This window comes from Lynx canadensis, chromosome B3 (genome assembly GCF_007474595.2).
Source record: "Lynx canadensis isolate LIC74 chromosome B3, mLynCan4.pri.v2, whole genome shotgun sequence".
In the NCBI taxonomy this organism is placed as follows: Eukaryota; Metazoa; Chordata; class Mammalia; order Carnivora; family Felidae; genus Lynx; species Lynx canadensis.
The window spans coordinates 78486465-78509046 of record NC_044308.2 but is presented as its reverse complement, the minus strand read 5'-3'; the positions used below and the strand labels follow the sequence as shown (position 1 = coordinate 78509046).

The 22582-nt window shown below is 35.0% G+C and overlaps 1 pseudogene; it reads right to left on the bottom strand.

Annotated features, from left to right (window-relative positions):
* Positions 1-1649: 1649 nt before the first annotated feature.
* LOC116738125 overlaps positions 1650-22582 on the bottom strand; it is a 41880-nt pseudogene continuing 20947 nt past the window's right edge.

Here is a 22582-nt window from a genome sequence, read left to right as displayed (position 1 = left end):
TTCACATGGTAACCAGGGATCAGTCTAAAATTGGTGAGCTGGGTGTTTGAAGTTTTTCCAATGAATTCACAGTGTACTTAGTGGGTACTCACAGAAGGAGGATCTTCTTTAATTAAAATAAAGGCATTTAATAATTTGTTTAGTTTTATTTTAATTTGTGTCGAGCAAACAATTGTATGCCACAGAAAGTCCTTGGCTTACAGTCATCCATATTTCATGTCTTTAGACTTCAGCAAAACAAAACACATACCTCGAGTGTAAGAATCACCGAGAATCTCTAAAGATCAGGTCAATAAAAACAGACAAACTGTTAACTAGACATTTTAGAGAAAATAAGGCAATTTTATTTTTGTTTGGGTTTCTGATTGCCAGCTGCTCATTTCTATTTTTCCCAGGCTTGGAAACATGCATCAGTACAACTGACAGTGAGAATTAAGGATGCCTTTCCTTTCTTCTTCTTTTTTAAAATATAGTTTTAGAGTAATCTCTATACCCAAAACAAACAGACAAACAAATAATCTCTACACCCAACCTGGGGCTCACAATCCTAAGATGAACTCACAATCCTGAGATGAGCTCACAACCCTGAGATGAACTCACAATCCTGAGATGAACTCACAATCCTGAGATGAAAAGTCATAGGCTCTACCAACTGAGCCAGCCAGGTGCCCCTCCTTTACTTTCTTCTAGATTCATTCTTGGTGCTTTTGCTGGGTGTTGTCTTTGAATCTTAGCTGAAGTGCTTCTGTTCTCAAATCTCTTTATAATTTCCCTTAACATCTAGTATCACCTCTATTCAGGTGATTTCCAAGTCTACATCTTGAAACCATTCTTCCTATACTTGTTCTACATTTCAGGTTTATATTTTATGGATATAAATTAAACATTTATAAATAGAATTCATTTTTCCAACCAAAATCTCTCATTTCTAATTTTTTAAATTTCACCATTGTATCCACTTAGACTCAAACCTCAGATTCACATTTGACTCCATTAATTCCTGTGACATCTATTTCTTTTATTCACTTACCTTGTTCCTGGTTAGCAAAAACAATCTTAGGGGTGGCTGGGTGGCCCAGCCAGTTAGGCATCTGACTCTTGATTTTGGCTTAGGTCACAATCTCGCAGTTTGTGAGTTCAACCCCATTTCAGGCTCTGTGCAGAGCCTGCTTGAGATTGTCTCTCTTCATCTCTCTCTGTCCCTCCCCGCTTGCTCTCTCTCAAAAAATAAACTTAAAAAAAGAATACAATCTTAATTTGTATTCTTATCTCTCTGGAGGATTGTTCTGTATGTCATAGGCAATTAGTTTTCTTAAAACTTTTATGAGGACACTCAAAATCATCTTTACTTTAATGCCAATCTATTTTTCTAGTCCTAAAATATGTCTTAAATTCTTCACTCCTGAGAGCGCAACCCATTTACTTAATCAGTGCATTTGCGTGCATACTTCTGTCTGTATGTTGATCATTCTTTCTGTGTAATTATCCATACTCCTTTCTCTGCTTTCATTAACTGACTAATTTTTAAAATTCTAGGTCATATTTTAAGCTCCTTCTTGAGTTTTCTATGTTGTACTTAGAGTTATGCATTTTCTGTATTTTGACATTAGGCTTGTTAGTTTCCTTCTTGTTCCCCAACTATCATTTTGTCAATAAGTCTCCATAAAATTTCCCAAGCTCTTCCTTCTGTTTTTATTCTTTTCTCCAATCTGCCAAAAATTTAAGGTCACATATGCAGCATTGTGGTCTAGACTCCAGTTACGTGATGTCCGTTGAAGGGGTGTGAACTTGCCGTCTTCCTTTTTCCACGTTGTCAACACTGTTTAATCAAATAGAAGATGGATGAATTTTTTTTTAGCCCACATAATCTGCTTGAGGTTCAGTGAAGATTTCTTCCATATTCTGTCAGACTGTTTCTGATCTTACTTGTTAAGCTGGATATGAGTTTTGTAATTTCCTGATCTTTGTAGGGCATTTTGGTGGGAAGTTGGGTAGGCTGCTTTAGGTACTTACTGCTGGCCAGATGTTGCTATGGATTCCATGGTTCTGCTAAGTAATTTTGATTATGGATGCTTCTTCCTACAATGTAGCCAAAATAGTTGATAGAGGAAATCTAAGTTCAACTTCACTTCCTGCAGTTTTGGCAAAACATTGAAAACATAAAGTCTTTAAGTTCCAGACTGTATTTTCCTTATTTGTGAGTTGACCCTATCTTCACCTTAATACTCACTCTGCTTGGCATCTCTCCCAGACCTATTTTCCTTTTGCCAGTTTGGCTTGCCATAGATCTTTACTTTTATAATCCACTCCAAGAATGATTTCATCAGTCTTTGAAATTTGCCCAGTCTGCACTTTTTCCCAAGCCTCCTCCATTGCATATTCCCACCAGGCTGTGCTTTCGGTCCATCTTAGGGGAACAGCCTATTGAATTAAATAGGAAATGTCATTTGCAAGGATTTAGGCCTCTCAGAGGTATATGCAAGTTCCCTTCTCCATGCTATTTGCTACAGTGCTAGGAACAGAAAATTAGCGAAAGGGTCATAGATGTATTAAAACAATGGCAATCTTTTTTTTAATATCCAAAAAATTACTCTGACAACTAATTTCCAAGGAATTTTCCTACTGTCTTCTGCTATCTTTTTAGCACTTCACTAAGAGAAAATTAAAGAGGGTATTTTTTTATTTTCAAAAAATCATTGTAGGAAATCTCAGGTCTATAGCTTCTTGCTGGAGTCTCCTTAAATGTTTTCATTTTTCCTCTGAATATTTCAAAATATAAACAGTAGAGAAAAATTATTTCAAACTACAAGTGACCACAATATATTCTGCCTTTAAGGAAGAAGATTGAATTCTGTAGCAAAATACCTTGATGGCTTGTGTTTGTTGCAAAAGATAAGGTCCCAGGGAATTATCTGTAAGGTCACTGCAAACAATGACAAAGCTAAATTGACTGCCTAAAAAACAAAGTGGATATTTCAGGATTGCAAGGTTTACAAGAGGAGAAAACAATGTTAGGACAACTCTTGAGGGATAGAAAGGCACAGGAGATTGGACAACATCAGGAGGGAAGCAGACTTGTGAAAAAATATCCACAATGGCTGCGAGGGATTTTTGTTTTGAGACCCAAGAGTGTGTAACATTTCGTCCTAAGTTATTCTCTGTGCCATAGAGCCTCTTCTAACTGAACTGAAGGAGAGATCTACTAAATGTAATGCTTTGTGTGAGACTTGTGGGGGAGTGCCGACTAAAGGTGGCCATCATAATTTAAGCCCACAGAAATTTTCAGAAATACTGTGGAAAATGTGAAAATATTTTATTAATATTTTAAAGGACAGAGGCAAAACCTGAAGACCTCCCCAAAGGCCAAAGCTGGAATGATTTGATGACCAACGAAATAAATGTTGATTGTATTCTATCATAAACCCAAGGATATAAACATATCCCTCAGTTGACACATAATAAGTAAATAAATAAGCAAAAAAAAAAAAATAAAGAGAGAATCCATCTTCCTTAGAGAAGCATTCCAAATAATCTATGTAGGCACTCCTACATCTGTAAGTGGAGTTTAATTTCCTTCCTTTTGAGTGTGGGCTGGACTTAATAAATGGCTTACACAGCATAGAATATGAAAAGGGAAAAACAGAAACTATGCAATATATAAACTTGGCAGACATCATCTTAACCAAGTGATGAAAGTTAACATCACTGATGAATCATGTTGATATGATGCAGTAAGAAGGGTGCCTCCCCTCTGTGATCTTTTCCCCCAAAACCAAAAAGCCCAGTCTGATCATGAGAAAACCTCAGACACACTCAACTTGAACGTCAGTACACAAAATGTGTGGCCAGTTCTCTTTAAAAGTATGAAGGTTGTAAAAGATGAGGGAAGACTGAGAAACCATCACAGACTAAAGGAGACAATTTGATATGATAGGGTATTCTGGATGAGATCTTGGAAGAGAAGAGACAAATGAGTGGAAAAAAAAAACTGGTGAAATCTGAGTAGAGTCTGTACAGTTTAGTGACATTTAGCCTCTGTTAATTTCTTAGCTTTGATGTACTGTGGTTATGTAAAGTAAAGTATATATGAGAGCTCTTTATCCTATCTAAAATAATGAACTAAAATTATTCCCAATTAAAAACTTTGTTTAAAAAGTTAAAGGTTTACATTACTTAGTATAAACTGCTTTAGATTTACTTTAGTAAGACAATTTTAATGCAAAAATTCAAATATCAATCGAGTGACTACTATAGGCCTGTGACAAGTGAGTGAAAAAAAAAAGACAAAAACTACTGCCTAGAAGTAGTTTGACATTGGCCATAGCCAATGTGTTACTAGATGTGTCTCCTCAGGCAAGGGAAACAAAAGTTTTATAAACTTAAGAACTTAAAAGTTTTATAAACTTTTAAAGCTTAACACCCTCAAAATAAATAACCGAGTTAAAAAATGGACAGAAGACATGAACAGACATTTTTCCCAAGAAGACATCCAGATGGCCAACAGACATACAAAAAGATGCTCAATATCACTCATCATCAGGAAAATACAAATTAAAACTACCCCTCATACCAGTCAAAATGGCTAAAATTGATAACACAGGAAGCAACAGGTGTTGGTGAGGATACAGAGAAAGGGGAGCCCTTTTGCACTGTTGGTAGGAATGCAAACTCTGGAAAACAGTATGGAGGTTCCTCAAAAATTTAAAACTAGAACTGCTCTACAATCCAGCAATCACACTATGAGGTATTTACCCAAAGAACAGAAAATTAATGATTTTAAGGGACACATGAACCCTAATGTTTATAGCAACATTATCAACAATAGCCACATTATGGAAAGAGCCCGAATGTCCATCCACTGATGAATGGATAAAGAAGATACACAACACACACACACACACACACACACACACAAATGGAATATTACTCAGCTATAGAAAAGAATGAAATCTTGCCAATTTGCAATGTGGATGGAGCTAGAGAGTATTATGCTAAGAGAAGTGAGGTCATAGACAAATTAAGATAGATTTCGCTCATGTGGAATTTAAGAAAAAAAGTAATGTGGGAAAAAAAAAGGAGAGGTAAACCATGACACAGACTCTTAAACTATAGAGAACAAAAGGGTTACTGGAGGGGAGGTGGGCAGGGGTCTGGGTTAAATGGGTAATGGGTATTAAGGAGTGCATTGTTGTGATGAACACTGGGTCTTGTATGTAAGTGATGAATCACTAAATTCTGTATCTGAAACTAGTATTTCACTGTATGTTAACTAGCTAGAATTTATTTTTTTTATTTTTTTATTTTTAATTTTTATTTTTTTTCAACGTTTATTTATTTTGGGACAGAGAGAGGCAGAGCATGAACGGGGGAGGGGCAGAGAGAGAGAGGGGAGACACAGAATCGGAAACAGGCTCCAGGCTCTGAGCCATCAGCCCAGAGCCCGACGCGGGGCTCGAACTCACGGACCGCGAGATCGTGACCTGGCTGAAGTCGGACGCTTAACCGACTGCGCCACCCAGGCGCCCCCAACTAGCTAGAATTTAAATGAACACTTGGAGGAAAAATAATTACTGTTTTATGGTGCTTAGAGTGCAATGAAGAGAGGCAGACAATAAACAACAAAAGTTTGCAAATATGTGAATTTTATAATATGTTAGAAGTTGATGAATACTATCAAAATGATAAGCAGGAAAATGGAAGCTTTGTGGTAAGACAGAGTGGAGTTTATAAAGGCCATTCTAATTGAAAGGTGATGCTTAAAAGCAAAGCCTTAAAGAATGCAAGGCAATTAACTCTAGCCATACCTGGCAGAAGAGAATTCCAGGTACAGAGGCAGGCAGTATGAACGCTCCAGGTTGGGGACATCCTAGGTACATGTTTAAGAAACAGTAAAGTGACCGGGGCGTCTGTAGCCAGTGAGGGGAGAAGAGTGTTGGAGATGAATGTGGGGTGGGGGAATGACATAGGACACAGTAGGTCATCATTGTAAGAGCCTTTGGCTTTTACTCTGAGAGAGATGAGGGGTTTGAGTGTCATTCCAGGGTTCTGAGTGACATATGTTGTGATAGGACTTTGGTCTGAAAGGGTCGTTGATGTATGCTCTGTGGAGGATAGGTAGTAGGCGAGTGAGGGTAAAGGCAAGACACACCCACTTTTATTTATTTTTTTACATTCATTTTTTGAATGAGTGTTGTAATCTGCCAGCTACAAGTTCAAGTGTTTTTTTTTTAAATGAGACTTATTAACTGCATGTGCTATTTATTTACTGCACTATCGCCACTTTTGTTCCTTGAGGGTTTTTGGGAAATTAAAAATAATTTTTGGTAAAGCAAAGGTCATTATTAATGAACCAGTTTTTCCCCAGTTTTACTGAAGTATAATTGATCAATGAAGTTGTAAACTGTTAAGGTGCACAACTTGATAATTTGGTATATGTATACATGGTGAAGGGATTCCCTGCTTTGAGTTAATAATGAATTATCTTCATAAAAAAATTAAAAGAAATATGGTCTCAAACTATCTGATTTAAAATTTTGCATTTGATCCAGACAAGATACTCTAAAACCACTAATCCATGAGAGAGGGATTTAACATCTTTATCTGTTCAATTTGCAGTGTGTCAGATACAAGTATATAAATACTATAATTTACTAGACATTTCGGGTAATGCCATAATTCTTAAAATTAGCTATTGAGATCAGACTTTAAAATAACCTCATTTCTTTTTAGACTGAAACTTCAAATAAATACTGGAGCATTATATTAACTATGAAATACAATCCTTTTGACATCTAGTCCATAGATTCAGCAATCAGCAAGAATAAACAAACATAAATTACTTATTTTTGATTTTTATCTTTTTAAGTAAATAGGTCAGCAAAATTTAAGTTCTTCTTTTAAATTTTGATAAAACAATGTGGCCTTACCAATTCCAAAAGTAACTTGGTTGACATGAAAGGAAAATTTAGGATACATCCAAGTTATTCTCCATTGTCCTCTCATAAACATTATATTATTCTCTCATGTTTTCCTTTGCCTTTAAAATATGTATCAAATTCATTGCCTAGATAATTAAAGAAAATGTTAGTGTTTTAATGACTAAATTTCTCCCAAGTGATACTATATATAGAATAATCTAGTACAGTTATGACTTAAATATTGAACGGTATGCAGAAATGGGATATGAATGAATTGAAATTTATTTTTGAATATTTGATATTAAATATCTGTGATTATCATTGAACTTTTGATAAACATTTTTATGTTAATAAAATAAAATATATTTGGGTTGCCTCTCAACTGATTTTGAGTTAACATGATTTTTAGTTATAGAATGAATTGGAAAAACAAATACTTTTGTGTTCTATTTTCGAGTGTGATACATCAAAATAAGGGATGTTTTGAAAAAAAAAAGAAATCTTGTTCAACTCATGTCAGCATCAGTCAATGCCTTCATTTATAGAAGAACTTGAGGAATGTTTACTGAAATGCTGACAATGGACTTGAGAGCATATCTAATTAGTATTTTTTTTTTTTTTTTTTGCTTCCTGGGTATGTAGAAAAGGTAAAGTAATTATAGAAACCCTAAGTTTAGTCTTCAATTGGAGCCCAACTTAAATGCAGTTTAAAGCCTTTATCCCTTTAAGCTTACCTCTCTCACTGCCTTTTGATTTTGTGGTGGTTCATCCATATTAATGTACCTAATGACAGACACCCTGAAAAGGTGAGAATGAATGCTTTTCCTTTGACATATCAGCGGAGGATGATGGTACAAAGCGTGTCTTTCAATGTGTATCTGCATGGACTCTGGGTCTGTGAGAATGATATATACTTCTACTTTATGCCTGCAAGATTCAAAAGGCCTTTTCAAATATTCATGTCCTTTTTTTCTTCTTTTTCATTCTCTACCGGTATGTGTTATATGATGAGAAGAATGTCAGTGTCTCTGGAGTTTTATTTTTAAGTTTTAGTCCTGCCTGAGGGGTAAGATATATTGAAATTTTGCAGGTCAAGCTGTTCATACTTTCTCATAACATGTCTAATAATTGCAGAGCGATTTGTTCAAATAATTTGGGCAGGCCTTGCATAGTTACCATGATAGGCTCTGAGGCAGGTTATTGGGCAGTGGCTCGTACTCAACTGGTAGCACCTGGGGATAACTTTCCCTTTGTATTGCCTTACTAAGGAGAAGTCAAAGGAGATACAGAGATGAGGGCATTCTTGCTTTTTTTTTCTTTTTTTTAGCTGAATTCTGATCATCCTTTTCTGATCTTGTTGCAACTTAGGTTATAACTTCCTCATGTATGATGCATCAAGTTAATAGGATTTGTATTGCCATTGGCGCTGTTGCCATTTCGTATGTTACAGCAGGCAAGTGGAGGTGCTGATGAGAAACATGGTAATACAACCATCTCTGCCTGCTGAACCTAACCTTGGAGATGAAGAGTAGAGCATTGTTTTGCTTTTTTTTTTTTTTTTTTAAATTGTAGCCACTAGTTGTTGCTATTGTTCTTTTTATTTTCCATGGCTTTGGAAATTTAAAATATACATTAATATTTTAGCGTATCATTTAGTCTTTTTCTAACATCAGATTTGTGACTTACTTATTTTTTAAGATTTTGCTGTTAGTTTTCATCACCTTCTGAGCCTCACCTTTCTCCATTATCGAACAGGAGAGAAAAAAAAACAGAATAAAATCACCAGCTGGTGGGAAAGTCATTTGGAGGGTGCTGGCCAGATTAACCTTTACATAATAATTATAAATTAATAACTTTTTTTCCTTCTCAATAAAAATCCATGTTTTTAGTTAGCTTCAGGGAAAATAGAACAGGAAAAAGAAATAAGATCACAGTGAAATGATGTATCATGTTGTAATAAAACAGAGCCATGGCTTCAAGGATTCCTAGTCTTCAAATATTACCCAACACAAAGGGAAGAGGGAATTAAAACTATCATTTCCCAAGTATTAAAAATATAAGCTGCATTCTAAGTGAAGAAAATAACTTGTCAACCCTCTCTTCATTATGTGAACATCCACACTGGGATATAACATGTGTTGGAAGAAGTGATTAAAAATGATCCAAACCAGCCCACTAAAATTTTAAATAGTTTTCACTATTGACACAGAAAGAGCATTCATTGGGAATTGCAATAACATCCACTTATGCAAAAATATCTTTTGACATGCAATGAAAACATAACCTCTGGATACACATTTTCTCTTTTAGGTTTTCAGTGGGAATTGTGCCTAAGTGATTAGGGCAGGATTTGGTCCAATAAATAAACTGAAAATTTTGTAACAAGCGGTGGAGTAATACATATTAATTCTGAACAGATTGACACTGTAATTTGGGATAAAAACCATAATGATTACAGAACGCAGTCAGTGTAAGTCAAGTCTGATGGACTGGAACAGATGTGTCCACCTGTTTAGAGCCCAGCTCTGCATCACTTGGGATGCATAATGTGACTCAGGTCTGTAACATTAGCTGTTTGGAAAGGTATACAGGTTAGGAAAAAGGAGAAATGTCAAATTTTGGATCATTTTTTTATTCCCCTTTGTAGCTGTTGAGGTCAAAAAATACATGAAAGCACACTAAGGACTCAAAATAAGTCCAGAGCACATGTAAACATGAATATATGCCTTTCATCAGAAATGAATTTGGAAAGCTTCATAAAGGACATTTCAAGGACAGGAGGACAAAATAGATGGAGTTTTCATTTCCCTAAAATTGATAAATTCTGTGTAAATTAACTTAATATAAGTTTTTAAACAAATGCTAAAGCAAATGAAGAAAGGTGGAGAGAGACTCCAACATTAAAACGTTCCTGCCCAGGGGCACTCCGTGTATCCAGTACCAAGTAAGAATAGGCTCTTGTGAATATTTATCATTTGGATCATCGGAAAAATATTCTTTTTGACAGAATATGCCCCAGGTCTCTAAAGCTTATACTGAATGTCATTAGGGGGTAATTTTATGTTTTCTCAAGGTGGAATGAAACATCTCTACTATGATCATAAATATGTCTTTTCATTACAAGAGAATTTTAATGTGTGGTCATAAGCATCATTCATTTTAAAGATTGAATCTTATAGATGCTACTATTAAGAATTGCCTTTTTGTGCTATTCAGTCTTTCTTACTTAAATTTATTAACAACATCGAGTACATTTATGTTACTCTCCCTTCTTGCTGTCAGCCTCTGGGTATTTAACCAATTCTTAACCTATGGAGTCTCTATTATTCTAAGGATAAAATATCATTTTATCACTCTCATACCTCCCTTATAATCTTGAACTGTGTTTGTCAGAGATATTTTATATTAAGAGATTGGACTTTCAGTATGAAGATTTTTCTTGGAATGAGATACTCAAATTTCATAATGGAAAGATACAAGTCAGTTTAGAAAACTTAAGATACAGTCCTGGCAAAAAGCTATCAGCCAGATAAAACCTATCAGAAACACCCAAGGAACTTTTACAGTTTTACATTTCCTGCTTGTCCCTTTCTAAACATGGAAGAACTAGGGAAAAATCTTTCCAGTGCAGTCTGTATTCATTACCATACTTGAAAGAAACTTTAATATTCCAAGAATAACAATTGTGGGGTGCCTGGCTGGTTCAGGCAGTACAACATGCAACTCTTGATCTCAGGGTTGTGTGTTCAAGCCTCATGCTGGGCATAGAGCTTACTTAAAAATAAAAAATAAATAAAATAAAATATTCCAAAAAAAACCCCACAAAGAAAACAGTGGCTAATGGCATCATGGGTTTTTCAAGAAAAGAGTTTGACTTTTTGCATGCAAGGAGGTGTACAAACTTTAATGGGTGTACAAAAAGGTATAACTAATATTAATAGGTAATATATATGCAAGTGTTCTATTTTGAGGGGCAACAGAATGGTTGAAGTATTTGCTAGAGATTTCTGCTTTAAGTTAAAAAATTTACAAGTGTTCAGAAAAATTGATGTTTTATACAGTTCTGCATATAGTATATTTGCTATCTTAGAAGTGTTTTATTTTACAGTATTTAGTAAATAATGACAAATAAATGCTGTAAATCATGACCTAATTAGTACAGTACTATTAATTTATACATAAAACATATTGTACTACGAGGTAACTAAGACTTCTTTGTGTCTAAATTGGTCTTTTTGTATTCTGGCTGTGGATTGACTGGGAAATTTTAAAACAATACTGATGTCTCAGTCCCCAAACCTCCTTCCTGAGATTGTGATATAATTGACCCTCGGTGGGGCCCAGGTATTGAATTTTTAAAATCTCTTCATGTCATTTTATTTGTGAAGTTAGTATTGAGAAACACTATCTTGACTGTTTTGTTTTTAAACTAGTGAGTCTTTGTGAGGGGGGAAAAAAAACAAGCAGATGAAATAGTATGTTCACATAAACTTGTATAAGATTTTACAGTTGTCAAAAGAGTTTCAATCCCATGGGGATGGACTGGCTAATTAAGGATTAAAATAGAGGTAAATAAGATTTGGGGGGATCATTTAAATAAATTTTGAGGTTGTCAAGGAATACTTTTTGGGGAAAGATTTCAAATCTGTGGAATGAAGTAGAAGCAGGATTGCAAGGTGCATCTGTGTTGTAGCATGTATCAACACTTCATTCCTTTTTATGGCTAAATATTCCATGGTATGGATATATCACAGGAAGCCAGTAACCAAAGACATCCCTTACATGATTCCACTTGTAGGAAATATTCAGAATATGCAAATCTATAGAGACAGAATGTAGGTTAGTGGTTGCCTAAGACTGGGTTAGGAGAGTATAAGATGGGAGAGTAATAAGTAAAGGGTAAAGAGTTTCACTCTGGGGTGATGAAAATGTTCTAAAATTGACTACGGTGATGGTTGCACTTGTCTGTGAATATACAAAAGCCCATTGAATTATACAGTTTAAATGGGTGAATTGTATGGCATGTAAAATACATCTCAATAAAGTTGTTGATGTATGGAATTGTTGAATCACTATAGCGGACACCTGAACCTAATATAACACTGTACGTTAAGTCTACTGGAATTAAATTTTTTTTAAATAAAAAAAAGAAATCCATTTTTAAAGCAGATTTTTTGAAAACAGTAGGCTTGCCAAATGCTGACTGCACAATAATCTTCTCTGACCCAAAGGCAATTCTTAGTAATCCAGGCCTAAAAATAATATCAGAATCATTCCTGGCAATCAGAAATATTTGTGCGTGCCTAAGTCTGTTCCCTTTTAGGAGTGATCAGAGGAAACCTCCGAGGTGTTAGTATCTGCTTGAACATGAGACAAAAAGAACGTGAACTATCTGTACTGTGATAGCTGTCTCAAAGCCACACATATTTCCAGCGGTAAAAAGAAAAAAAGTAAAACTGGATAAAATAGCTTAAGCACAAACATCGACTAGAAAGTGACTTGTGCTGACTGTTTGGTCATGACTAGATAGCCAGGGAAAATAATCTGAGTGGACGTACTAGAAGTGCACAGTGTGGGAACAATAGACTTAGTAGAATTAATTTAGATTTGGTTAACAAAGAAATCACCAGGCTACCAAAAACAACCTCCTGTGGGGGAGAAATTAGTGTCTGGAATTGGTACAATATATTGTCTAAAATTCTGAGCTGTCAACAATTTTTGAGTTGGAAAGCACAATAACAGTGATGAAAAATATCAGTAGGTGGGCTCAAGAGTCGATTTGATCAACACAGGAAAATAATCAATACATATGAAGATAAACTGAGATTATACAATGGGAATAATGGAGAAAACTGAAAATTATTAACAGAGACTCTGAGAAGTATGGGGCATCATTAAGTATATCAAAATATGTGTGGAATACCAGAAAAGCAAGAAAGGGACACAAAAATATATTAGAAGAAATAATGGCTGAAAACTTCCCAAATGTAGAGAAAATCCTAATGTACCTACCTAAGAAGTTAAAAACTCCAAGTAGAAAAAAATGCCAAAAAAATCCAGATCCAAACACCTCATAGTCAAAATGTTGACAGCAAACGATAGAAAATCTCAAAAGCTCTAAGAGACAAATCACACATCATGCACAAGAAGAAAAAAAATCACAATAAGATTAACAGCCAACTTTTCATCAAAGCAATGAATCTCATAAAACAATGAGATGATAGAAAGTGCTGAAGTGCACCAACTGTCATCCAAGAATTTTATATCAGAAAAAACTATTTTTAGAAACGAAGGTGAAAGAAAGACATTCCAAGAAGCCAAAACCCAGAGAATTTAGTTTGTTGCTAGAGGCTATACCTTCTAAAAATACAGTAGTATGCTTATCAGGCTGAAAGGAAAAGACACTAAGCAGTAATTTGAATCCACATGCAAGAACATAATTACCCTCTTAAAGAGGGAATTATGTAGGTAATTTTAAAATACAGTGTAATTGCATATTTCTTCCCCATTCTTGCCTTGATTACAAATATGAAAACATCTAAAATAGGTAGAAATCAGCATAGTAATTTAAAATAATAAATAAAATTTATTTACTTATTTAAATAAATTTAATAAATTTAAAATACATAAATTTATTTTTTATTATAAATAAATAAAAGCTTCCCACAAAGAAAAGTCCAGGCCCGATATTTCATTGGTGAAATCTACCAAACATTCAAAGAAGATTTCATACCAATACTAAGTCTGCTCTTGCCATATCTATTTAAAATTGTATTGGACATCCTAGCTAGGGTTATTAGGATCAAGAAATAAAAGTCATACAGGTTATGAAGGAAGAAGGAAGACTACTTTTTTAAATTTTTTTTAATGTTTACTTATTATTGAGAGACAGACACAGAGCTTGAGCAGGGGAGGGGTAGAGAGAGGGGGAGACATAGAATCTGAGGTAGGCTCCAGGCTCTGAGCTATCAGCACAGAGCCCAATGCAGACTTGAACCCACAAACTGTGAGATCATGACCTGAGCCGAAGTTGGTCGCTTAACCAACTGAGCCACCCAGGCGCCCCAGAAGGAAGACTATTTTTATTGCAGATAACACAGTCCTATATATAGAATATCCTAAGGAATATGTACACATACATTGTTGGAATAAGTTTAGCAAAGCTGTAGTATACAGATCAATACTTGAAAATCAATTGTATTTGTATAAAATAACAATGTTCTGAAAATAAAATTTAAGAAAATAATTCCATGTATAATAGTATCAAAAAGAATAAAATACTTAAATATAAACTTAAGTGCAAAACTTGTACACTGAAAATTACATAACATCATTGCAGGAAACTAAGGATCTAAATAAGTCATAAGACATCGCTTGTTTATGTAGTAGAAGACGTAACTGTTTGGATAGCAACACTCCCCAAACTGAAGTACAGATTCAATGCAATCCATATCAAAAGCCCAGCTGGATTTATTTTTTTTCTTTTACAAGTTAATCTTTCAAATATGATAAGGGATGAAATCTAGAGTGCCCGAAGAACTATAATTCAACAATAAAAAGAGGACACAATTTAAAAACAAAGAATTTGAATAGACATTTTTCCAAAAAAAATATACAAATGGCCAATAAGCACATGAGAAGATGCTGAAAATCATTGGTCATTAGAGAAATAAAAATCAAAACTGGAAAGGGGTCCCACTTGACACCCACTAGGATTGCAATAATCAAAAAGATGTATAATAAATGCTGCTAAGGATGTGGACGAATTGGGACCCCCTACACATTCCTGGTGGGAATATAAGCTGGCTACTTTGAAAACAGTTTGGCAAACACTCAAAAAAGTAAAGATGGAGTTACCATAGTGCACAACAACTCCTTTTCTACCTGGGAGAAATGAAAACATTCATCCTTAGGAAAGGAAAGCTTATGCTCCTCACAGCATTTTTCATAATAGTTGAAAGGTGGAATTGATTTCCATTGGCAGTAAAAAGAAATGAAGTGCTGAGACATGCTACAACCTGTCTGAACTTTGACAATATACTAGTGAAAGAATCCAGTCACAACACACCATTCATTGTATGTTTCCGTTTATATGAAATATAATGAGGTGACTCCATAGAGACAGAAAATGACTTGCTTAGGGCTCATAATAGGGATGTGGGTGTGAGTTGCTTTTGGGAGGGACTAAAGTGTTATAAAGTTCTATTGTAGTGATAGTGAACAATCCCGTGAATACATGAAAGGGGGGCCTTAAAGGAGTGAATCATATAGTATCTGAATTATACCTCAGTAAAATTGTTTAAAAGATAATTGCTTACATGGAAAATAATGTATTAGTTTAAAATGTGTGGATGTATAATGAATGAAAACAATAACAAAAAAGACTAGGAAAAATATATTGCAAGGTTTTTATAATATTAACAAAGGAGAAAAGTTGAATCATAAAAAGTACTCAGACAACACTGAGTAATGTATATAATCATTGAATTACTACATTGAACATCTGAAACCAAGATAACACTCTATATTAATTTTACTAAAATTAAAAATACTCAGACAATTCAAATATTGTCAGAAAAATAGATAAATTGAAACAAAGAACAGATGCTACAGAGAGATAACAAATGACAAGATGTACTACTTTATTTCAAGACTTATTATAAAGCTCAGTAATTAAGACTGTATGGTAATATAGAGAAATGCATCAGTGGGACAGAATAGAGAGTTCAAAAAGAGACCTACACAAACATGAAGTGAAAAAGAATTCTGGGGTGGGGGTTGGAGATGACAGTTTAAAATATTAGTGCTGTGGGAAAATTGCATATAAACATACAAAAAAACCCTATATTTAATTGATGTTTTGCATCATATGTAAAAAGTAACTCAAAAGAGATCAAGACGTAGATATAAATCCTAATGTTACAAAAGTTCTAGAGGAAATCATAGGAGAAAATCTTTGTAATCTTATATTAGGTAAAGATTTGTGAGATACCACAATCAAAAGCACAATCAATAAAAACCATCAAACTTAAAAAACACTTCAATTTGAAAGACACTATGAAGAGAATGAAAAGCTATGGACTGGAAGAAATATTTGCAAAGCATGTATTTGTTTTTGCTTTGTTTTTCCACTGGAAATTAATTTTTATTGAGATCCCACCACCTGCACAATCTGCTCTTGACATTAAGCTCTTTCTTCCTTTGCAATTGGGTCTTAAGTAGTCCTATGAATACTTTCTTCTCCTCCACAGTCTGGAGTCGGCCATAGCCAATCTTGGAGGTGGTGTCAATGAACTTGAGGTCATTTTTCTTCAGGGCCCACTGTTTAGTCTGTACCAGAAGGACTTGTGGAAAGTAACCAAATGCTTCTTGGTTCCCACCACGTAGCCTTTTGGCACGATAAAGTCTTGGGTCACTTCACCATAGTGGACAAAGCCACCAGAGGATTGATCTTCTTGTTAGATAATAATCAGCGGAAGCCTTGTTCTTGATCACTTTGCCATCTGTGATGAGATAGCCTTGTTGATCTCCTTGTTAATCACAGGGCAGCAATGATAGCCTTTCTGCCCAGCCTGAGCCATGCAGAAGGCCACGGGGCAGGATGCCATGCCCCAATACAGGCAAGCTTGTGCAGTCCCCGGTGTTTCATGGGCTAGCTTCTTGGTGTGTTAGCAGCTGGTGACCCCTTTGTAGCCTTTGCCCTTGGTGATGCTAGTGACAACAATCATCTCATCTTGTCCAGACACTTGTTTCATAGGCGCCTGCTGCCCCAGCCTCATGGGCCCAGTCCAGCTTCTCAGCCACTGTACCTCCATTCACCTGGATCTCCATGAGGCGGGCCTTCTTCTGGAACAGACACACATCTGGGTGTGAAGGACGATGTGGATGATCTGACAGTACTTCTTCATGCTGTTGAAGTCCTTTTGTAGCTGCTGCTTGTTGTCATCATCCTGCCGCTTTTTTAATGTATATAGAAAACCTTAAAGATAAGCATTGCAAATATTGGAATTTTTCTTTTCAAGGCAAGCCTTTCAGTAGGTATGGACACAAAATTATTTAGAAACCTTCTGTCCTCAGTAATGAAAATAAAGTTGAGTTAAATGAAGTTAGGCAAAAAAAAATTACATTTATGATTCAGTAGTTATAGGACCAAAATTAAGACGGAGAAATAGATATAGAAAGAACAAAACATACCAGCAAATTCTCATGACTAGTTTACAATAATAGAATTACAATTCCTGTGGACTCTATGAACTTGGGGGTACATATTCCACAATCTTAAAGTACAGCACTATAGTGAAAGTAGTGTCCCACTAGCTCCTTGGAGATTGAGAGACAGGATAGAATTATGAGGAAAGGAAGGAAAATGTTTCAGAATAGTTTCAAGGTTAAAAAAAATGAAGCAACTATCTATGTTGTGAAACAAAAAGCAAAGGAAGAAGCTATCATATTTCAAAGAAGTGTATGGTCTCCATATCCCTTTGTGAAGTGTATGAAAAATTGAAATAGAAAATTGTCATTTTGAATTTACCCTTTGACATTTAAACTATGCGGCTTTAGTGGAACTCAGTCTAAGGGACGTTTTTCCTGTTTGAATCGTAAACAGAAAATGATCTGCATGATTATTTCCCAAGTCCTCCCAAGGGTAATGCACATCAAACTCCATTCTAGATGCATAGGATAATGAAGTTAATTCATACATAAAAATGGAGGCCTGAGTGCATTAACTGGGACTTAATTCCCTCAAGAAATCCCAGTTGAGAATGTTCTAGAGTGAATCAAAAGTTTTTTTTTTACAGGATAACTTCACAGAAACCAAGGGTAAAGTATAGGCAGGTTTTTGGAATCTGACATTTCCTGACAAAAGAATCAGATTAACCAATTTTAAACTAGGATTATTTCAAAGAATTAGTGCCATGTAGCAAAAACTGCCTTCTAGGGACTCACTTGTGAGAGAAACTGTTGGTAAGGTCACTGTGAGCTGTCTCAGAAAGTCAAATGAGAACTGTGTGTGTGTGTGCATGTACTGTGTATGTGTGTATTTGAGGATGCTGGGGAACTAGTCCTATTTATTCCTCTTCCTTTTTTTAAATGATGTAGAATTGGCATATAACATTTAAAAAGTTTAGGTGTACAACATCCTAATTTGCTATTTGAATGTACTACAAAGTGATCACTCCTAAAGGTCTAGTTGCAATCTCTCACAATTGACCCCCTTTTTTCTTCTATGAATTTTATGGTTTCTCATCTGAAGTCTTAATCTATTTTGGGTTAATTTTCATGTATGGTATAAGATAATGGTCCAGTTTAATTGTTTTGTATGGACTCTCTCATTTTTCCAACACTCTCCTTTCTTCATTGTATGTTTTTTGGCTCTCTTGTCATAAGTTAATTGTCCAAATGTGCATAGGACATTTAGTTATTGGTTTTCATTTCTGTTACAGTGATTTATGTCTCTGTTTTTTAATGCCATTAGCATACTGTTTTGATTAGTACAGCTTTAAAATATAGTTTAAAGTCACGGAGCATGCTGTCTTCAGCTTTGCTCTTCTTTCTCAAGATGTCTTTGGCTATTTGGGATTTTTTATTGTTCCACACAATATTTATAATTACTTGTTTTATTTTTGTTTAAAATCCTTTTGGAATTTTGATAGGAATTGCATCAAATCTGTAAATTGCTTTGGGTAGTATGAACATTTTAACAATATTCTTCCACTCCATGAGCATGAAAAAATATGTTTCCATTCATTCGTGTCTTCAATTTCTTTAATCAGCATCATTCTTAATAGTGTAGAGGTCTTTGACCTTCTTGGCTAATTTTATTCTTAGGTATTTTATTATTTTTATGTAATCATAAATGGGATTGCTTTTTTGATTTCTCTTTCTGATAATTTATTTGTGTGTAGAAGTGACATAGATTTCTGTATGTTGGCATTTATATTCTGCTACTTTATTAAACTCATTCTTAGTTTTAACACTCTTTTGATTGACTCCTTTGGGTTTTCTTTGTACAGTATCATGCTTTTTGCAATTTACAGGAAGATTTACTTCTTCCTGTCTGACTTGGTTGCGTCTTATTTATTTTTACTGCCTGATTGCTATGGCTAGGACTTCCAATACTCTGTGGGCATCCTTGTCTTGTACCTGATCTTAGGGTAAAAGCTTTCAAGTTTTTATCATTGAGTATGATGTCAGCTGTTGGATTGTTATATGAAGACTTTATTATATTTAGGTACATTGCCTACATAACCACTTTGTTGAGAGTTTATTTTTTATCTCAAGTGGATATTAATTTTGTCAAAAGAAGTTTCTGCAGCTATTGAGATGATCCTATAATTTTTACCCTTCATTTTGTTAGTGTGGTGTATCATGTCGATTGATTCGTGGATGTTGAATCAGTCTTGCATCCCTGGAATAAATTCCACTTGATCATAGTGTTTGAAACTTTGTATGGATAAATATGGTTTGCTAATATTTTATTGAGGATTTTTTTTTACCAATGTTTAGGAGTAATGCTGGCTTGTGATCTTTCTTTCTTTCTTTCTTTCTTTGTGGTGTCCTTGTCAAGTTTGGGCACCAGAGTAATGCTGGCCTCATGAAACCAGTTTGGAAGTATTCCTTCCTTTTCAGTTTTTTTGAAGAATTTGAGAAGGGTAGATAATAAATCTTTGAATGTTTGGTAGAATGCACCAGTGAAGCCATCTGGTTCTAGACTTTTGTTTTCTGGAAGGTTTTTTATTACTGGTTCCTTATCTTTACTAGTAATTTATGTTGATATTTTTTGTTTGTTTCTGATTCAGTTCTGGAAGACTGTATGTTTCTAGGCATTTATTCATTTCTTCTATGTTGTCTAATTTGTTGGTGTATAATTGTAGTAGTCGCTTATAATTTTATTTCTATGGTTGTCAGTTACTTCTCTTTTATTTCTGAATTTGTTTATTAGAGCCATTTCTCTTTTTTTCTTGGTTAGTTTAGGTAAAGGTCTGTCAATTTTGTTTATCTTTTCAAAGAACTATCTCATACTTTAGTTGACACTTTGTATTTTAGAAAAATTTTCTTACTCTTTTTCTATTTCATTTGCTTCCACCGTGATCTTTATTATTTTCTTCTACTGACTTTGAACTTTATTTTTTCTTCTTTTTCTGGCTTCTTAAGGTGTTAGTCTAGATTATTTATTTGAGATTTACTCTTGAGGTAGGCCTGTATTGCTATGACCTTTCCTTTTTATTTTATTTTATTATTTTTATTTTATCTTGAGAGAGAGCAGTGCACAAGCAGGGGGAGGGGCAGAGAGAGAGTTCTAAGCAGGCTCTGCACTGTCAGTGCCACCCGGTGCCTCACATGATCTTCCCTCGTAAAACTACTTTTGTTGTATTCCAAAGATTTTTGTATGTTGTACTTCGGTTTTATTTGTTCCTAGGTATAGTTTGATTTCTTCTTTGATTAGTTATTGGTTGCTTACTAGCATGTTGCTTAATCTCTGTGTTTTTGTGGTCTCTCAAGTTTTCTTGTAATTGATTTATAGTTTTGTACCATTGTGGTGGGAGAGGTTATTTGATATAATTTTAATCTTGAGTTTATTGAGACTTGCTTTGTGGCCTACTATGTGCTCTACCCTGGAGGATGTTCCATGTGCACTTGAGAGTGCATATTTGGGGGCACCTGGGTGGCTCAATCGGTTAAGCATCTGACTCTTGATTTCAGCTCAGGACATGATCTCACATGGGGGGAGCAAGCCCAGCATTAGGCAACATGCTAAGGATGGAGCCTGTGTGGGATTTTCTTTCTTTCTTTCCCTCTGCCCCTCTCCCTCACAGGTGCCTTCTCTCTCTCTCTCTTTCTCTCTCTCTCTCTCTCTCAAAATAAACATTAGGAAAAAAGAATGCTTATTTTGTTTCTTTTGGATGGAATGTTCTATAATATCTACTAAGTCTATCTAGTCTAATGTGTCATTTAAGGCCAATGTTCCCTTATTTAAAAAAAATTAAAAAAATTTTAACGTTTATTTATTATTGAGAAACAGAGACAGAGCATGAGCATGGGAGGTGGAGAGACAGGGGGAGATACAGAATCCAAAGCAGGCTCCAGGCTCTGCACTGTCAGCACAGAGCCTGATGCAGGGCTCAAACTCACAAACCATGAGATCATGATCTGAGCTGAAGTTGGACACTTGACCAACTGAGTCACCCAGCTGCCCCAACATTGGCTTTCTTTTAATATCTGTTTGCATGAAATATCTTTTTCAAACTCTTCACTTTGAGTCTGTGTCCTTCTCAAATTTAATTTTTATTTTTTAAGTGTTTTTTTTTTCAATTTATTTTTGAGAGAGAGGGCACAAATTGGGAAAGAACAGAGGGGTGGGGGGGAAAGAGGATACGAAGTGGGCTCTGTGCTGATAGCAGCAAGCCCAAAGTGAGGCTGGAACTCAGGAACCATGAGATCATGACCTGAGCTGAAGTTAGATGCTCAACGAATGGAGACACCCAGGGGCCCCTCTGTGTCCTTAATTCTAAAGTGAGTCTTTGTAGGATGCATATAGATGGGTCTTGTTTTTGTTTTTGTTATTTTTTTTAAATCCATTTATCTACTCTGTCTTTTGACTAGAGAATTTAGTCCATTTTCATCTAAAGTAACTTTTGAGAATTAAGTACTCACTGGTATTTTGATAATTGTTTTCCAGTTGTTTCCATAGTTCCTCTCTCTTCTTTCTCTTCTGGTTTGATGGTTTTCCATAGTGCTGTTTATATTCCTTTCTAATTTTTTTGTGTGTTTTTACTGTAAGCTTTTGCTTTGTAATTAGTGTGGGGTTCATCGAAAATTTCCTGTGTATATGTCAGTACATTTTGAGTGATAGCAACTTAATTTTGTACATATTACTAAACTTCACTTTATTTCTCCCCTTACTGTGTTTTATGTTTTGATGTCACATATTCACCTTGTTATTTTATGCTTCCCTTACCTAATGATTGTAGTTTGTGTTAATTCTTCTTTCTTTGTCTTTTAACTTCATACTTAGTTTATTAGTTACTGATCAACTACTTTACTATTTTTCATTTCCAACGAAATTTTTACTTGTGTATGTTTTCCTGTTATCAATGCCATTTCTTTTCAGTTTAGAGAAGTCCCTTTAACATTTCTTGTAGGACAGTTTAGTGGTGAAGAGCTCCTTTAGCTTTTACTTATCTGGAAAACTCTTAGTCTCTTTTTCAATTCTAACTGATAACGTTGTAGTATAGAGAATTCTTGAATGGAAGTTTTTCCTTTCAGTAATTTGAATATGTCATGCCACTCTCTTCTGGGTTGGAAAATTTCTGCTAAGAAATTGGCCCATAGCCTTATGGGTTTTCCCTTGTATGTGTTATGTTGCTTTTCTCTAGCTACTTTTAACTTTTACTACCTTAATCATCTTGTGTTTTGGTGTGGATCTCTTTGGGTTCATCTTTTTGGAACTCTCTGGGATTCCTAAATCTATATGTCTGTTTCCTTCTCCACATTAGGGATGTTTTCAGCTAATATTTCTTTAAGTACTTTTCCTGGACTTTTTCTCTCTTCTACTGGGACCCGTATTGTGCAAATCTGTTCTGCTTGATGTTTTCCCAAAGGTCCTTCAAGTTGTTGTTTGTTGTTGTTGTTTTAAATTTTCTTTTCTTTCTGTTGCGTTGTCT